The 13,871-nt window shown below is 41.1% G+C and overlaps 1 protein-coding gene across 3 annotated transcripts in view; it reads left to right on the top strand.

Moving 5' to 3' along the window:
- The window catches only part of SLC16A7 (solute carrier family 16 member 7), a 148,665-nt gene that overhangs the window by 70,363 nt on the left and 64,431 nt on the right, over nucleotides 1-13,871 (top strand). The gene's annotated exons all lie outside the window — the stretch shown is intronic.

Raw genomic sequence — 13,871 nt, 5'->3', positions numbered from 1 at the left:
TAATGCAGATAAGATCAGTGGTGCAGTAGGGCAGTATGGTCCAGTACGCCACACCAGTAAGCTATTTATAGCTGGTACAGCGTACTGAAAGGACACAGGAGGAGCAGAACGTGGGGCCGCCATGCGGCCTCACGCCAGCAGCTTCACTGGCATGATTATACTGCCCCCAGCCCTTCGACGCAGGTGCGTGTCTGCATCCCCTGTCCGGGGTCTGTACAGCAGCCCCGCAAGAGGACAGGGCTGCGGGAGGTACAGCTGCATGGCAGGAGCTGCCGGCGAGGGCCGCCCGGTGGCTCCACATTCTGCTCCCTTCACCACTGCGGTTTCTGGGAGAGCCCTGAACCACAGGCATTCCCAGGAACCGCAGCGGCAAAAGAAGCAGAACGTGCAGCTCCTCCGGTGCGGCTGTACTACCCCCCAGCCCCGCCCTCAACCCTTCCAGGAAGCTGCGTGCCTGCGTCTCCTGTCCGGGGTCTGTACCGCAGAGGACAGGGCTGGGGGCGGGGTTGGGGGTGGTGCAGCCGCGCTGGAGGAGCTGCCAGCATTGGGCTGCCTGGCGGTCCCACGTTCTGCTCTTTTCGCTGCTGCAGTTCTAGAGAACCCTACAGTTCAGAAGTCTCCGTCGCAGCAGGAGGAGGACAGAGGTCCCCCTCCTCAGGTAACGTGGGATGGATCATGGGGTGGGGGAGGAGAAGAGCCTGGGGCGCTGGGCTCGGGATGGGATCACGTGAGGAATCACATGGGGAAGTCACGTGCCCCCTCCCTCCCTTTTAGCTGGTGCAGCGTACTGGTAAGAAGTGAATTCTTCTTGCACCACTGGATAAGATCCAGGCTACAGTAACGTGTAGTGAGTGACTGAAAAATTTTGATTGGATTACTGAAGTCTCTTGTAATAGTCAATTTAGCCTTTTATGTGTAGGTTATCCAACTGGAATTTAACAGCCCATAGCAATGGGTTATGCTGATAGTTCTTGTCTGTAAGAGCCACCTCCCATGCTGTATTCATAATGAGGTCTTTTATTGTAGTTTTAGAGATACTTAATTGTGAAGTGGCACAGCAAAGTGGCTGAGATCTACGTATTACAACTAAAAGTTGTGAGCAAATCTCTTAGTTTTCCTCCTGAGCTCATCAAAATCTTGGGTGATCACTTTGTCTTGCACTTAGCTTTATCCCACATGCCTCAAAGGAGTTGCATGTTTTACTTTCAACGATTTCCCCCCCCATCTTACAGAACTGAATGTTGAAAAGATATGCCATTTTGATTATGTTGGGTTTTTGTTTACCCATGATGGTTTTGGTCACAAAAAAAGTCAGATTAGGAAAGCTCTTGTGGATATCTGGAGGGTATAAGCTGTAGACAAAAGCTGATTAGTTACATCTAATACAAATCTTCTGAATAGAACAGTGCTCTAATTGGGTTAATATAATACATACATATTTTGGTAATTATGTTTCCCCACACTCTCTTACCTAAACATATGTGATATATGCTTAGGCATGTTGATACATATTTAATTAATATTAAGGGCCATATTGTGTCCCCAGGTGCACCAAGTGCAACCACATTGACACAGTACAATGGCACAAGTACTATACTGAATGCAGAACTTAACCCTAGTAATATTAGACAGCGAATATCATAGTATAATGCTAAAATTACAGGGCCTGATTTTCAAAGAAGGCCTCACCCCCGCTCGAAAGGGTGTTTAAACAACTGAATGTGCATTTTTCACAATCCAAAACCCATAGGAACCCTTCTGTTGACTTCAGTGGGTTTTGGATTGTGCCGTAATGCTTGAATTCACAGGAGATAAATTTTACACATGCTAACTCCATTTGTTAAAAGCTCTTACTTGCACATACAGATATTGGTGTTACGAAAGGCTTTTGTATGGATGGTTAAGTGTGCACAAAAGTTAGTCACCTTCTAAAACCAGAGCTTTACATTCTACTTTAAAATTATTCTAGTTTCTTATTGAAAAATTTATAATTTTTTATATCTTCACTGCTCCTCTTATAGGTTTAGAAATCAATTTTTATATTCCAGTGACTAATTCAGAAAATACTTTTAATCTTTTAATTATTTTTAGAGTTAGTATATCAGTGGTGCATTTAAGTGGCCACTTTCTGGATTGTTTTAATTTGACCAAGTATAAAAGTAGATGAAAAGACACATAAAAATAGTCTATGAAATTATTTATCTAGGAACCCTGCTTAGGATAGAGAGTAAGAAGTTTTCCTTGACTCAGTGAAAGATTCAACACTATTAGTTCAGTGTAATTACAGGTAATAACATGAATTATACTGTAAGTGTATGCCACACTTTAAAAGTTCACAGCAATAGTTCAGATGCATAACTGGTGGAGACTGCAGCCAATTGAATACTGCATAATAATGTCTCCAGAGCTATGACAAATGTAGCATGTGGATGCTAGGATGTGGATGACATATGTAGCATTGACTCCACCACACTGCAGCCTTGCAATCACTTCCCATTGTGCAAGAGAGTTTGATCGTGGCCATATCTCTGTTATGCCTTGGAGAGGAAAACAGCACTAATTGCCCCACTCCTTTGCAGGAGAACTGGGTGGGTACAAAGACTCTCTGTACATTTTCTTTCTTTCCCCTCATCTCAGCAGACTCATAAATGGGAAGGCTTAGTAAAGGCATCCTGCATATCCCCTTACCTTGCACAACCATACAGAGACTAGTTACAAGCCTATCCATAATGTGCATAATTATAGTTTTCCTCATGACAAACTTTGAATTAGTTTGTCTCTGTTCATACTGATTTCTAGCCTTCTATTTCCACACACTATCTTGCACTACACCTCCCATCATTTCATTCACATTCTCATTCACTCACACACAAATCTGCCAGTCCATTTCCCTCCTTCCAGTCCCTGTGCCTTCCTCAACTGCAACACTCCCCTCATTAAAATCTTCTTCGCTCCATGGTAACCCCAGGCTCAGAGCCCCTTGCCACCCAAACTCAGACCCCTCCCCTTCAGGTAGAGAAGTCCCCATTTCCTAACAATCCCCGACAGCTCAGAACCTCCCTCCACATCAACTCCAAACTCCCTAATTCAGGGCTCTTCCCCTTTCCACCTGAGCATTCCCCCCTACCCAACTCCCCTAGTTGCAAGCCCACCAGCAGTCCCACAGGGCAACCATGTGTACAGTGGCCACTGGGGTTTCCAGAGTTCGGAAAAGCCGCACCCCCCCCCCACCAGGAGTCCTGGCTGTCAGGAGGTGATGCTGTACACTGCAGTACAGCACCCAGACCATAGATGCTATGCAATAGTATAATGTATACATATATAGCCTACCCTATATAGTATAGTATACCATAGTCACAGACCTTATATACTATAAATCAGATATTCCTCTCACTTACACTGGTGTAAATCAGGACTAACTCCATGACAGTAAATGGTGTAAAATTAGTATGGAATCAGAATCTGTTCTAGTGTGCATAATGTGGCTCATAGAGGGTGCCTTATTGATATGGTTTAGTTTCACCAGCCCCTGGTGACCTGCCATCCCAGCTTATTTCCCTGACCAAGACAAAACAACTCCCTGATCACAATTCTCCTCAGATAATGCTGTCATTGTTCATAATAGGAAAATATTCTCAAACTTGAATTCACAGTAAAAATAGCCCAGCTGTTTGTGTACTTTAAACACACAATATGTGCAAGATTCAAATCAGACTCACAGTACACAGACATATAAAATGATAGTGTTCGCATAGTGAGCAGTGCTCGCCCATCAAATGTTTCCAGTGATATTTCTGCTATTAGACAATGTAACTGGGTGTGATAAGATGTCTAGTTCTAGCACCCTGCATGGAATTATTTATTTATTTCAGTTGGGTGTGGAATTTCTTTTAGAACACGTTGGTGCCTATCCAAGGCTGTGGGTGTTCTTGACATACGTTTAAATACACAGTGAGTTACAAAACATAAATGGTCAGAATCAGTAACCCTTCCGTTTCATCACACATGTCTTTAATCACCAGTCATGTGACCAGTTCAGTTTAACCTATCACCAAAGTTTTTCACTAGACAAAAATTTCATCTTCATCTGCCAGAACAGGGGAGTCTCATTAGCTCCAATCCAAGAGTATAAATGGTTTTGTATATCTCTTTTAGTCAGCAAGGACTAAGGGGCAAGAGAGGAGGGCTTCTGGGAACTACTCAAGTCCCTTGTGATTCCGAGACATACAAAAACTTTTAGGCTCCTGAATGGAATATCACCTGGTCTGGCTCACTAATGAAAACCACTGGGTCTGCTTCTGCCATGAACCAGTAGAGTTGCCCCATAACTCACTGTAGGGTCCTAGAACATGACTAAGTGCTATCGAATGTGCTCTAGGGAAGAATCCTACATGAGAAGGGAGATTGACTGGTGACTTAGTAGGCCTTTTCCACTTCTGACTTTGATGATGTAATGCTTTTCTGCTTCTTTTTTTAAGTTACTCAGGCTATAAGAAGCAAAATATAAAGAGAAAAGAAAAATAATGCAAAAATAAAAGAAATTAAAATATTTGTAAACTTCCTCCAGGAAGACCAAGATGGGTACTCAGCAGCATTCTGAGTAAACATGAAATTTAAAAATATGTGTGAGAGGCGGAAACTGGAAATGGAAGAGATGTTCACTTACATCCTACTATCCAAGATGGTTGCTGCTATTTCAGCTGGAGCTGTGCTATTAACTGAGAAAGTCACTTGACCCTGTTAGGAGATGTTACTAAGAGTCCAATCCATGAGCCATGAGTGATCATGGACAGACGCCCCCACACTGAGTCCCATGGAGATCAGTTGGTCTGAGTGTGGAAGCAGGAGTCCATGCACACTCATTACAGGATTACAGTTTAAGCTTTCAGCATGTTTAAGGCAAAAATATATTTATAAAGATTATAATAATACATACATATTCTAGAGCTGAGATTTTTGTATATGTAGAAATCTATTATTGTTTTGTGGGATGAAAGAGTGACCTTCAGTGGACAATGATGCTCTCAAGGTGTGATTCCAGCATTGTATTGTATTGCATTGCATTGCATTGTCAGTTACTTGCAAATGCAAAAGATCTTCTATTATAAACCTCTACTGTAGCCTCTCTGTCTCTCTAATTCATACACACAAGATATATACATGTATAATATATTTTGCATGTTTTAACACATTATGCAAAATTTCATGTATAAAATATTCTGATAAAATCTTGTTTTTATGTATAAGCTGACCTTCAATAGGAATTATAAACACTTTATGGCAGCAGTCTACTCTCTATATGTATCTATATGTCACTTGAGAAAAGCATGACTCATGACTTTTTGCTACTGAACTGATTAAACTTCTATCCTGAAACTGACAGAAGACTCATTGTTCAGATTGATGTTCTCAATGTCCTACATTCAATAGAGTTTACTCTTGATTTATTAAGCTTCCAGGTAAACATGATTTACCTAGTTTCTTATGCACATATTTTTACTGTGTCCTTTTGCTAATTGGTATCATAGAAATATTATGAGTGTCTTTATATTTCTGTTCCCTCCAACCTCACTATATGTAAAAAAAGCAAAATGTATTTCATTTCTTATTACAGCTATTATATTGGATTTTTGTGATTTGAATTGTTTTGATCTATATTTTCTAATGATGATGGAAAACACTTGTTTTGCTATATATTATCACATTTGACAGAAAAATAATCTGGAGTATAAAACTTTTTCTCTGATTATGTAGAAATATAGAAAGATACCTTCAACTAATGCATATTTTTGTTTCTTTGGTTTTGGTTTTTTGCTGATTGACAAAGAAAGCTTAAGAGGAATAAAGTAATTCAGTTATCAATATAGACTTTAGTTCATGATTGCTATATGTTACAATGTTACAATAACTGATTAACATATGATACATTTTGATTAATGCAGAGTTACAGGGCTATTTTTATTTAAAATGAATCCATATTTGCATGTTAAGATCATCCATTTGAGTTATGTAAAGGAATTCCCTCTATTTAGTTGTTCCAAAGAAGATTTGTAACAAGCTATGGAGGGAGTCCTGTGAATTCTAATTAAAAATGCTTATATGCTAAAGAAGAACTTAGAGAGAGAGCTCTGCCTGTGTCTTTATTGTGGACTTTGGGCATTGGAGGTTGATCACTGAATAGTGCCAGGCCTGGTAGAAGTGTCTCTTGAGGGGTGAAAATGGGGATTCAGGGAAGTAAATAATTTAAATGCATGGTTCCTTAAGATTTGGGGTTAAAGCCCAGATTCTCCACCATATCCTAAATATTTATTGTGTTCAGTGCATGTGAATTGGCCTGGGAGGGTCCCCACTCTGGAATTATATAACATTCCTCTTGCACACTTTAGTGGGTTGGTCTGGACCTTCTTGGGCTCCTCAGCTATTCAGTGGCACTGTGGTCTTGAGGAAGACCACAACCTTAGCATGGCATGTAAACTTTCTCTGTATCACTTCCCTCTGCATCCCTTGAGGCTATAGCAAGTTACAGAAAAAAAGAGAAAAATAGAAAAGGAATGTAAATTGATACGTGCCTACATAAATAATGAGAAACGAATCTTTACATAGGCTCTAAACTTTGTTACAGAACATCCAAAGATTATCTTATCTGTACCATTGTAGAAATGTCAGGCCTCACCATGACTGTGAGAGATACAGCAACGTGATATGCTCATAGGAGGATGTGTCCTGTGTTAGTAAAAACTTCCTCCATTAAAGAAAAGGGGGATTTTTGATCTCTCCAGGTCCAGTTTTTTACAATGGGTGGCAAAATACACATTAGCATTTGATTAAACCATCTTGTCCTTTAAAGTTAGTTTGTATATATATCACTGCGTCAGCTCATTAACACTTGGACAAAGTACATAGTAAGTTTGTAATTAAACATCCTCTCCCCTCCTATGGAAGTCAAACACAATCCTAAGTTCTTCCTTCCTTGTATTTGTTTATGATAAAGCCTTGTCATTGCCCCCAAATTATGTTAGTTTTGTTGCATACTTCAAGTGAATTCTTTTATTGTCATGGTTCAGATAGAAAAACAAACATTTTTGCATATACTTAAATGTTCTTTTATTCAGCTACCAGTTCCAGGTAACACACCATGCAAACAAAAGTCAGTTCTTTACCACTGATATAACTCAGTTAAGAAATATTGAAACGTAAGTACAGACATGACAGAGATTAAAAATTAAATGGGCTGGACATAAACAGCAAGTCCACTGTGGTGTTATTATGTGGCTGGCATACTTCGCAATAGCCAGGCAGAAGATTTTTAAAAATGGCAACATGTCATAAACAGATATTATATTAACTGGCCTTTATCTTGAGAAAACATTCTGTTTGAGCCAAACATCTCCCACTCTTGAAATAAAATGTGTTGGAGTTTTAATATTTTTTATGATTCTGAGGCCGCATCAGTTCAGTTCTCTCATCCTTTTTTAATGTAAGTAATATTTCCTACCTCCACTAATATCAAGTCAAAACATATGGCTGAAATACCCATTCTATTTACTGTAATAACATAGTATTGTAATTCTCAGATTACCTCAATGTGTTTTGAATTCAGTAGTTCATAGTGTAACCTTTACTGGTAAAGGGAACAACATATTTGTCCTCTCTTGGCGATTTATATTGGTTTGATTTTTCAGCTCAAATTATCTGTGTCATTTTAATTCTAGTTTTCATATCAATAAATGGGCTCACTCTCTTTTATTTCTCTGATCTTATGAAATATACACAATTCAGACAATTTTTCTCTTCTGATCAATGTCACTTGAATTTTGTTCTGTTCAGACTGAACACATATGACTGAAAGGCTTCCTCCCCTCTCCACCCCCACTTAGTTTTAGTAACTCTCAGGTAATTTTTTTTTCAAGCCTACTTTCTCCTTTTGTAAGTAAGTTTTTTTTTCACTGTTTCTTTAAACCCTTACTACTTGCCTTCTTTTCTGTGTAATCTAGCATTAATGTCAATTCCTTTTATTGGAAGGCAAATAGTTCAGTAGGATTTTCCAGGGCACACTTAGAAAGTTTCTACCGCTTTAGAAGATCTTACCATTTCTATTTGTTTCCCCCACTATCAGTAAATGGTTAAAAATAGACTAAGTGGATCAGTATCCTTGCAGTGCATACTGCCTCCAGTTTGAACTGTAAAATGTGGGTTCACTGACCTTACTAAAGCAAGTGTTGTGGAAAGGCTGGCTGGTCTGAATTTTTCCAAAGGCTAGAGGGAAAAGTTAAACTTAACAGAAGAACCAGTAGAGTGATTAATTTTAGCAAAGGGGCTGGCACCAGACTCGATCACTTTTATTGCCAAAACTGATTAATTCTTCAGATTTAACCAGTTACATTTCATTTAGATACACACACTCTGACTTGGCTGTGGTGTTGCATGTTTAAGGCTACAGATAGTCTATAGGATGATTTTCTTGAGGTAATTTAAATGGAATTGCTGACACTTCATGGCAAGCACCATGTCTTCATATATGTTTGTATTGCACTTAGCACAATACAGCCCCAATCCTGAATGCAGTATAATATTATAGAGTTGGTGTAGACCAGGGGTAGGCAACCTATGGCACGCGTGCCAAAGGTGGCATGCGAGATGATTTTCACTGGCACTCACACTGCCCGGGTCTTGGCCACTGGTCCGGGGGGGGGGGGGCGGGGACTGCATTTTAATTTAATTTAATTTTAAAAGAAGCTTCTTAAACATTTTAAAAAACTTATTTACTTTACATACAACAATAGTTTAGTTATATATTATAGACTTATAGAAAGAGACCTTCTAAAAACTGGAATGCGAAACCTTACATTAGAGTGAATAAATGAAGACTCGGCACATCACTTATTTACTTTACATACAACAATAGTTTAGTTATATATTAAAGACCTTCTAAAAACGTTAAAATGTATTACTGGCATGCAAAACCTTAAATTAGAGTGAATAAATGAAGACTTGGCAAGCTGCTTCTGAAAGTTTGCCGACCCCTGGTGTAGACTTTACATTTGTATATTAACAAAAGAGATGATTTTCCAAATTTGATCTATTTGATGAAGTGTCTAATACTTGTGAATTTTCTAATTCATTGTAAACAATTATTACAAATTTCAGTGGTCTTACACTGTCTGAAAATCATTGAGATCTTCTAACAGAGAGACTGATATCTTATTGTGAATCAGCTAATGTATGAATATCAATGAGTGATAAGCAGTTTTTGAAAGTGTTTCTGATAGCTCTTCATCACAAATACTGAGTCAACATGGCACCATTTCATGGTTGGATGTGAGGTGAAGAAAAGTAAAAACAAAATCCAAGGAAAATAATTAAATTAGTTGAGAAAAGATTAATTAGTTGAGGAAACATAAATAAATTATTCTATTTGACAGACTGAGTGCAGTAATGTGTCTTTAATTTCTAACCTTCTTGCTTAATTGTTGGTTTACTTTTTCTCAGTTTTCCTTTGTTCAGAGATCCATGTGTCCACTTCTTAATTTGATTTGATATTAGGGGTGAAATCCTGGTCGCACTGAAGTCAATGGCAAAACTCCCATTTTCTTCAATGGGGCCAGGATTTCACCTAAGATCTCCCCAATGTTCATACAGTCATTCCAGTGCTACTCTTTGCTGGCATGTCATAAAACTTCAAAATATGCTGACATAATGTCCTAGAAGATGTGTTATTGCTGTTGTTATCAGTCCTAACAGAACCATGAAACAGCTAAAAAGGAGACTGAGACTGACCTAAAGAATCACCCCAAGTATAAGCTGAGGTGAAACTTTGGGTCACTTACTGTGGTGTAGCTGCCCAACAAATGTGGACATTTCAATAAAGCTTAAAGTCACTTATAAAGTTGAGTTTGGTGGCCAGAATTTGATCTCACTTACAGAGGGTTGCCAACTTTCTAATCACACAAAACCAAGCGCTCTTGCCCTGCCCCCTGCTTCACCTCTTCCCCAAGACCCCACCCCTTCTCTGAGGCCCTGGCCCCAACTCACTTCATCCTCCCTCCATTCACCCTCCTTCCACCTCTCACTCTCCCCCACTCTTACTCACTCACTCATTTTCACCAGATTGAGGCAGGTGTTTGGGGTGCGGGCTCCGGGTTAGGGCTAGAAATGAGGATTTTTAGGGTGCAGAAGGAGGCTCAAGGCTGGGGCAGGGAATTGGGGTGCAGAGGAGGAGGGTGAGGGCTCCAGCTGGGGGTGCAGGCTCTGGTGTTGGGTGCCGGATGAGGGTTTTGGAGTGCAGGAAGGGGCTCTGGGCTGAGGGCTTGGGCCGAGGGGTTTGGAGTGTGGAAGGTGGCTCCAGGCTGGGGCAGAGGTTGGGCTGTGGGGAGGAGTGAGAGCTCTGGCTGGGGGGGGGGGGGTTGTGGTACAGGAAGGGGCTCAGGCTGGAGCAGAGGGTTGGGGTGTGGGAGGGGGTATGGTGTGTGGGCTCTAGGAGGGAGTTTGGGTGCAGGAGGGGGTTCTGACCTGGGATAGGGGGTTGGAGTGTGGGAGAGGGTTCGGGGTGTGGGCTCCAGGCAGCACTTATATTATGTGGCTCCCAGAAGTGGCCAGTATGTTCCTGTGGCCCCTAGGCACAGGGGTGGCCAGGGGGCTCCCCACATGCTCTCACTCGCAGGCGCCACCCCTGCAGCTCCCATTGGCTGCGGTTCCCGGCCAATGGAAGCTGCGGAGCCAGTGCTTGAGGTGGGAGCAGTGCACAGAACCTCCCTGGCTGCCCCTGCACCTAGGAGCCAGAGAAACATGCCATCACTTACAGGAGCTGCGCAGAGCTGAGGCAGGCAGGGAGCTTGCATTAGCCCTTCTGCGCCACTGATTGGACTTTTAATGGCCTGGTCAGCAGTGCTAACCAGAACTGCCACGGACCCTTTTCAACCTCGCATTCTGATCGAAAACCAGATGCCTGACAACCCTATTTACACTGGTGTAACAATACTGATTTCTAAAAAGCTGCTTCAGATTTGGCCTCAGTACTGCTAAGCACATAAGCACTTGCTTGTATGATCTGCTGAAAAGGGATGTGTGACAGGCTGGACCCTTGGGAAGCCACCTGATGTGCTGAGATACCACTGAGTCTACCTGTTCTGCCAGTATGGGCCCCCTTTTACCTGTCTTGTTGAGCCAGGCTATTGAAGCCTCCTCTAACACATACAGGCAGGGCCACACCCAGCTGCAGATCAGCTCTGGGAAGACTCAGTTTAAGGGACTTGCTCCAGCACTCAGATGTCCACCTCCTTTGGAGTGCAAACCCAAAGATAGATTATAAAATGTGTCCACTCCCTCAATGTGGAGAGAGGTGTGCACACTTCTTGCCCTCATCCATTAGAAATTACAGAAACTGGGTTTAATAATTAACAAAACAAATTTTATTAACTAAAAAGGACAGATTTTAAGAGGTAAAAGGGGTAACGAACAGAACAAAGCAGATTACTAAGCAAATGAAATCAAACATGCAAACTAAGCTAGTTTCACTAAAGACATTGGTTACAAATAGTTTTTCTAACCCTAGATATTGTTGCAGGCAGGTTGCAAAGTTTCTGTGGTTCAGAGTTCCAGTTATATTCCTTTTCAGTCTGGACTCCTCCATTGCCTTCCCTTCAGATGGCTTTTGCAGACTTTCTTCTTGGGTAGACAGCCATGGAGAGGAGGAGTCCTGTTTGCCTTCCTCCCCACCCTTAAATAGGATTTACATAAGGCGGGAATCCTTTGTTTCCCAAACTTGACCCCCCCCCCCCGCTTCCCTTACAGTGGAAAGTTACAAGAAGTCCCAGGTAATGTTTTAGCATCAGATGATAAGACCACCTGACTTTGTAGGATCACAGCGTCCATGAGTCAGTTGCAGTATGGAGCGTCCACAGGAAGGCCAAGCTTTTCACAGTCTATTGTCCTTGTTGATGGGCCATCCTCCCTGTCTGGCTTTTCCATTGTTGTACCTGAAGTGTTAGCAGTGGGCATCACCCAAAGTAACATAGTTGAAATACAGATACATAGTCAATATTCCTAACTTCAGATACAGAAATGATACAAATTGGATAATCACATTCAGTAAATCATAACCTTTCCAATGATATCTCACATGAGCCCTCTTGCATAAAGTATATCTCAGTTATGTAATATTCATATCATAAGCATATTTGCATAAATAATATGGACTGACACATCACAGGATGGACTTAAGCACATGCTTAAAGTTAAATATGTGATTAAGTGCTCTGCTGAATCGGGGCCTTACACCGATGTAAGTGGTATTTGAATCATGCTCTCTGGTGAACTTCACCCATGTGCATAAGGCAAGTGTAAAGCCTAGGCATCACTTAACTCACATAAACCCTATTTTGAAATATTAAATGGGGAATGGGGTTTAAGTGATACCTAGGCTTTGTGTTGGTCCCCTGAACATGGGTGAATTTCACCCTAAGTGCATTCATCCAATATTCCCAGTGACATGAGGATTTACATCTGAAATTATTGTTGTTTAGCTCACTGAACGGGATTCTTCCCTTACATTCCATGTGTGCTGGAACTCAGCATCAGCACATCCCAGCATCAAACAGACAAGCTCTTTAAGCAGAAGTTTTTTGGCCTTGGAACTTGTCCCCCTTCCCCCCCCACCCACCATTGGTCTTCTGGAGCTTGACTTTGTTAACACTCTAGGCATAAGACATAGCTCATCTTTCTCACACTCATTTGTAGAGGGGTTGGGCTGCAGAGCAGAGAACCTTTATTATTACACCTGTTTTGAGTGGATGTGTGTGGATGTCTTATTTAACTACAAAGCCTGCTGGGGCATATTTGTATAGTTATTGCACTGGAGTGAGCAGTCTATTACCATATATATTGCATAAAACAAATGGCCTATGGGTGTCCACAGTGTGGGCTGGGTGCCTCTTTATTTAATATGTGTACAATCATTCTCTCCATCATGAAAAGAAAAGGAGACTACCTTAGAGACTAACCAATTTATTTGAGCATAAGCTTTCATGAGTTACAGCTCACTTCATCGGATGCATCCGATGAAGTGACCTGTAGCTCACGAAAGCTTATGCTCAAATAAATTGGTTAGTCTCTAAGGTGCCACAAGTACTCCTTTTCTTTTTGCGAATACAGACTAACACGGCTGTTACTCTGAAATCTCTCCATCATGTCTTCAAGAAAAAGTACTTTATATTCCAGGGGTAGGCAACCTATGGCACACGTACCAAAGACGGCACGTGAGCTGATTTTGAGTGGCACTCACACTGCCCGGGTTCTGGCCACCGGTCCGGGGGGCTCTGCATTTTAATTTAATTTTAAATGAAGCTTCTTAAACATTTTAAAAAACTTATTTACTTTACATACAACAATAGTTTAGTTATATATTATAGACTTATAGAAAGAGACCTTCTAAAAACTGGAATGCGAAACCTTAAATTAGAGTGAATAAATGAAGACTCGGCACATCACTTCTGAAAGGTTGCCGACCCCTGTTATATTCCTTCCTTGCTCTTCTTCAACAAAGTATATTTCTATACTTAAAGCACCTTTAGTATAACACTTCATCCTTACAATATGTTATGCCATTGGAAGGAAGAGTATTTTTACTATTAGAAAACACAGATGGGCATAATACAGTCAGCCATAATTTGGTACCTTCCAAATTCATTTCCCATTTGAGGGAAAATCATTTAAGCAAAGTCTGGGTATTTTTTTTTAGTGTAACTTGTTTCATTTACTTTATATACCTTAGTCCTTAAAAAGAAGTGGTCAAACTGCATGCAAGTGTAACGCCAACAGACCCTGGTTGTCGGCGGGCAGGATCGAAGCTGGGACCTTAAATCGCCGGCCCCAGG

The sequence above is a fragment of the Lepidochelys olivacea genome (assembly GCF_965140295.1).
Source record: "Lepidochelys olivacea isolate rLepOli2 genome assembly, chromosome: 1".
In the NCBI taxonomy this organism is placed as follows: domain Eukaryota; kingdom Metazoa; phylum Chordata; order Testudines; family Cheloniidae; genus Lepidochelys; species Lepidochelys olivacea.
This window is presented reverse-complemented; position numbering and strand designations above follow the sequence as displayed.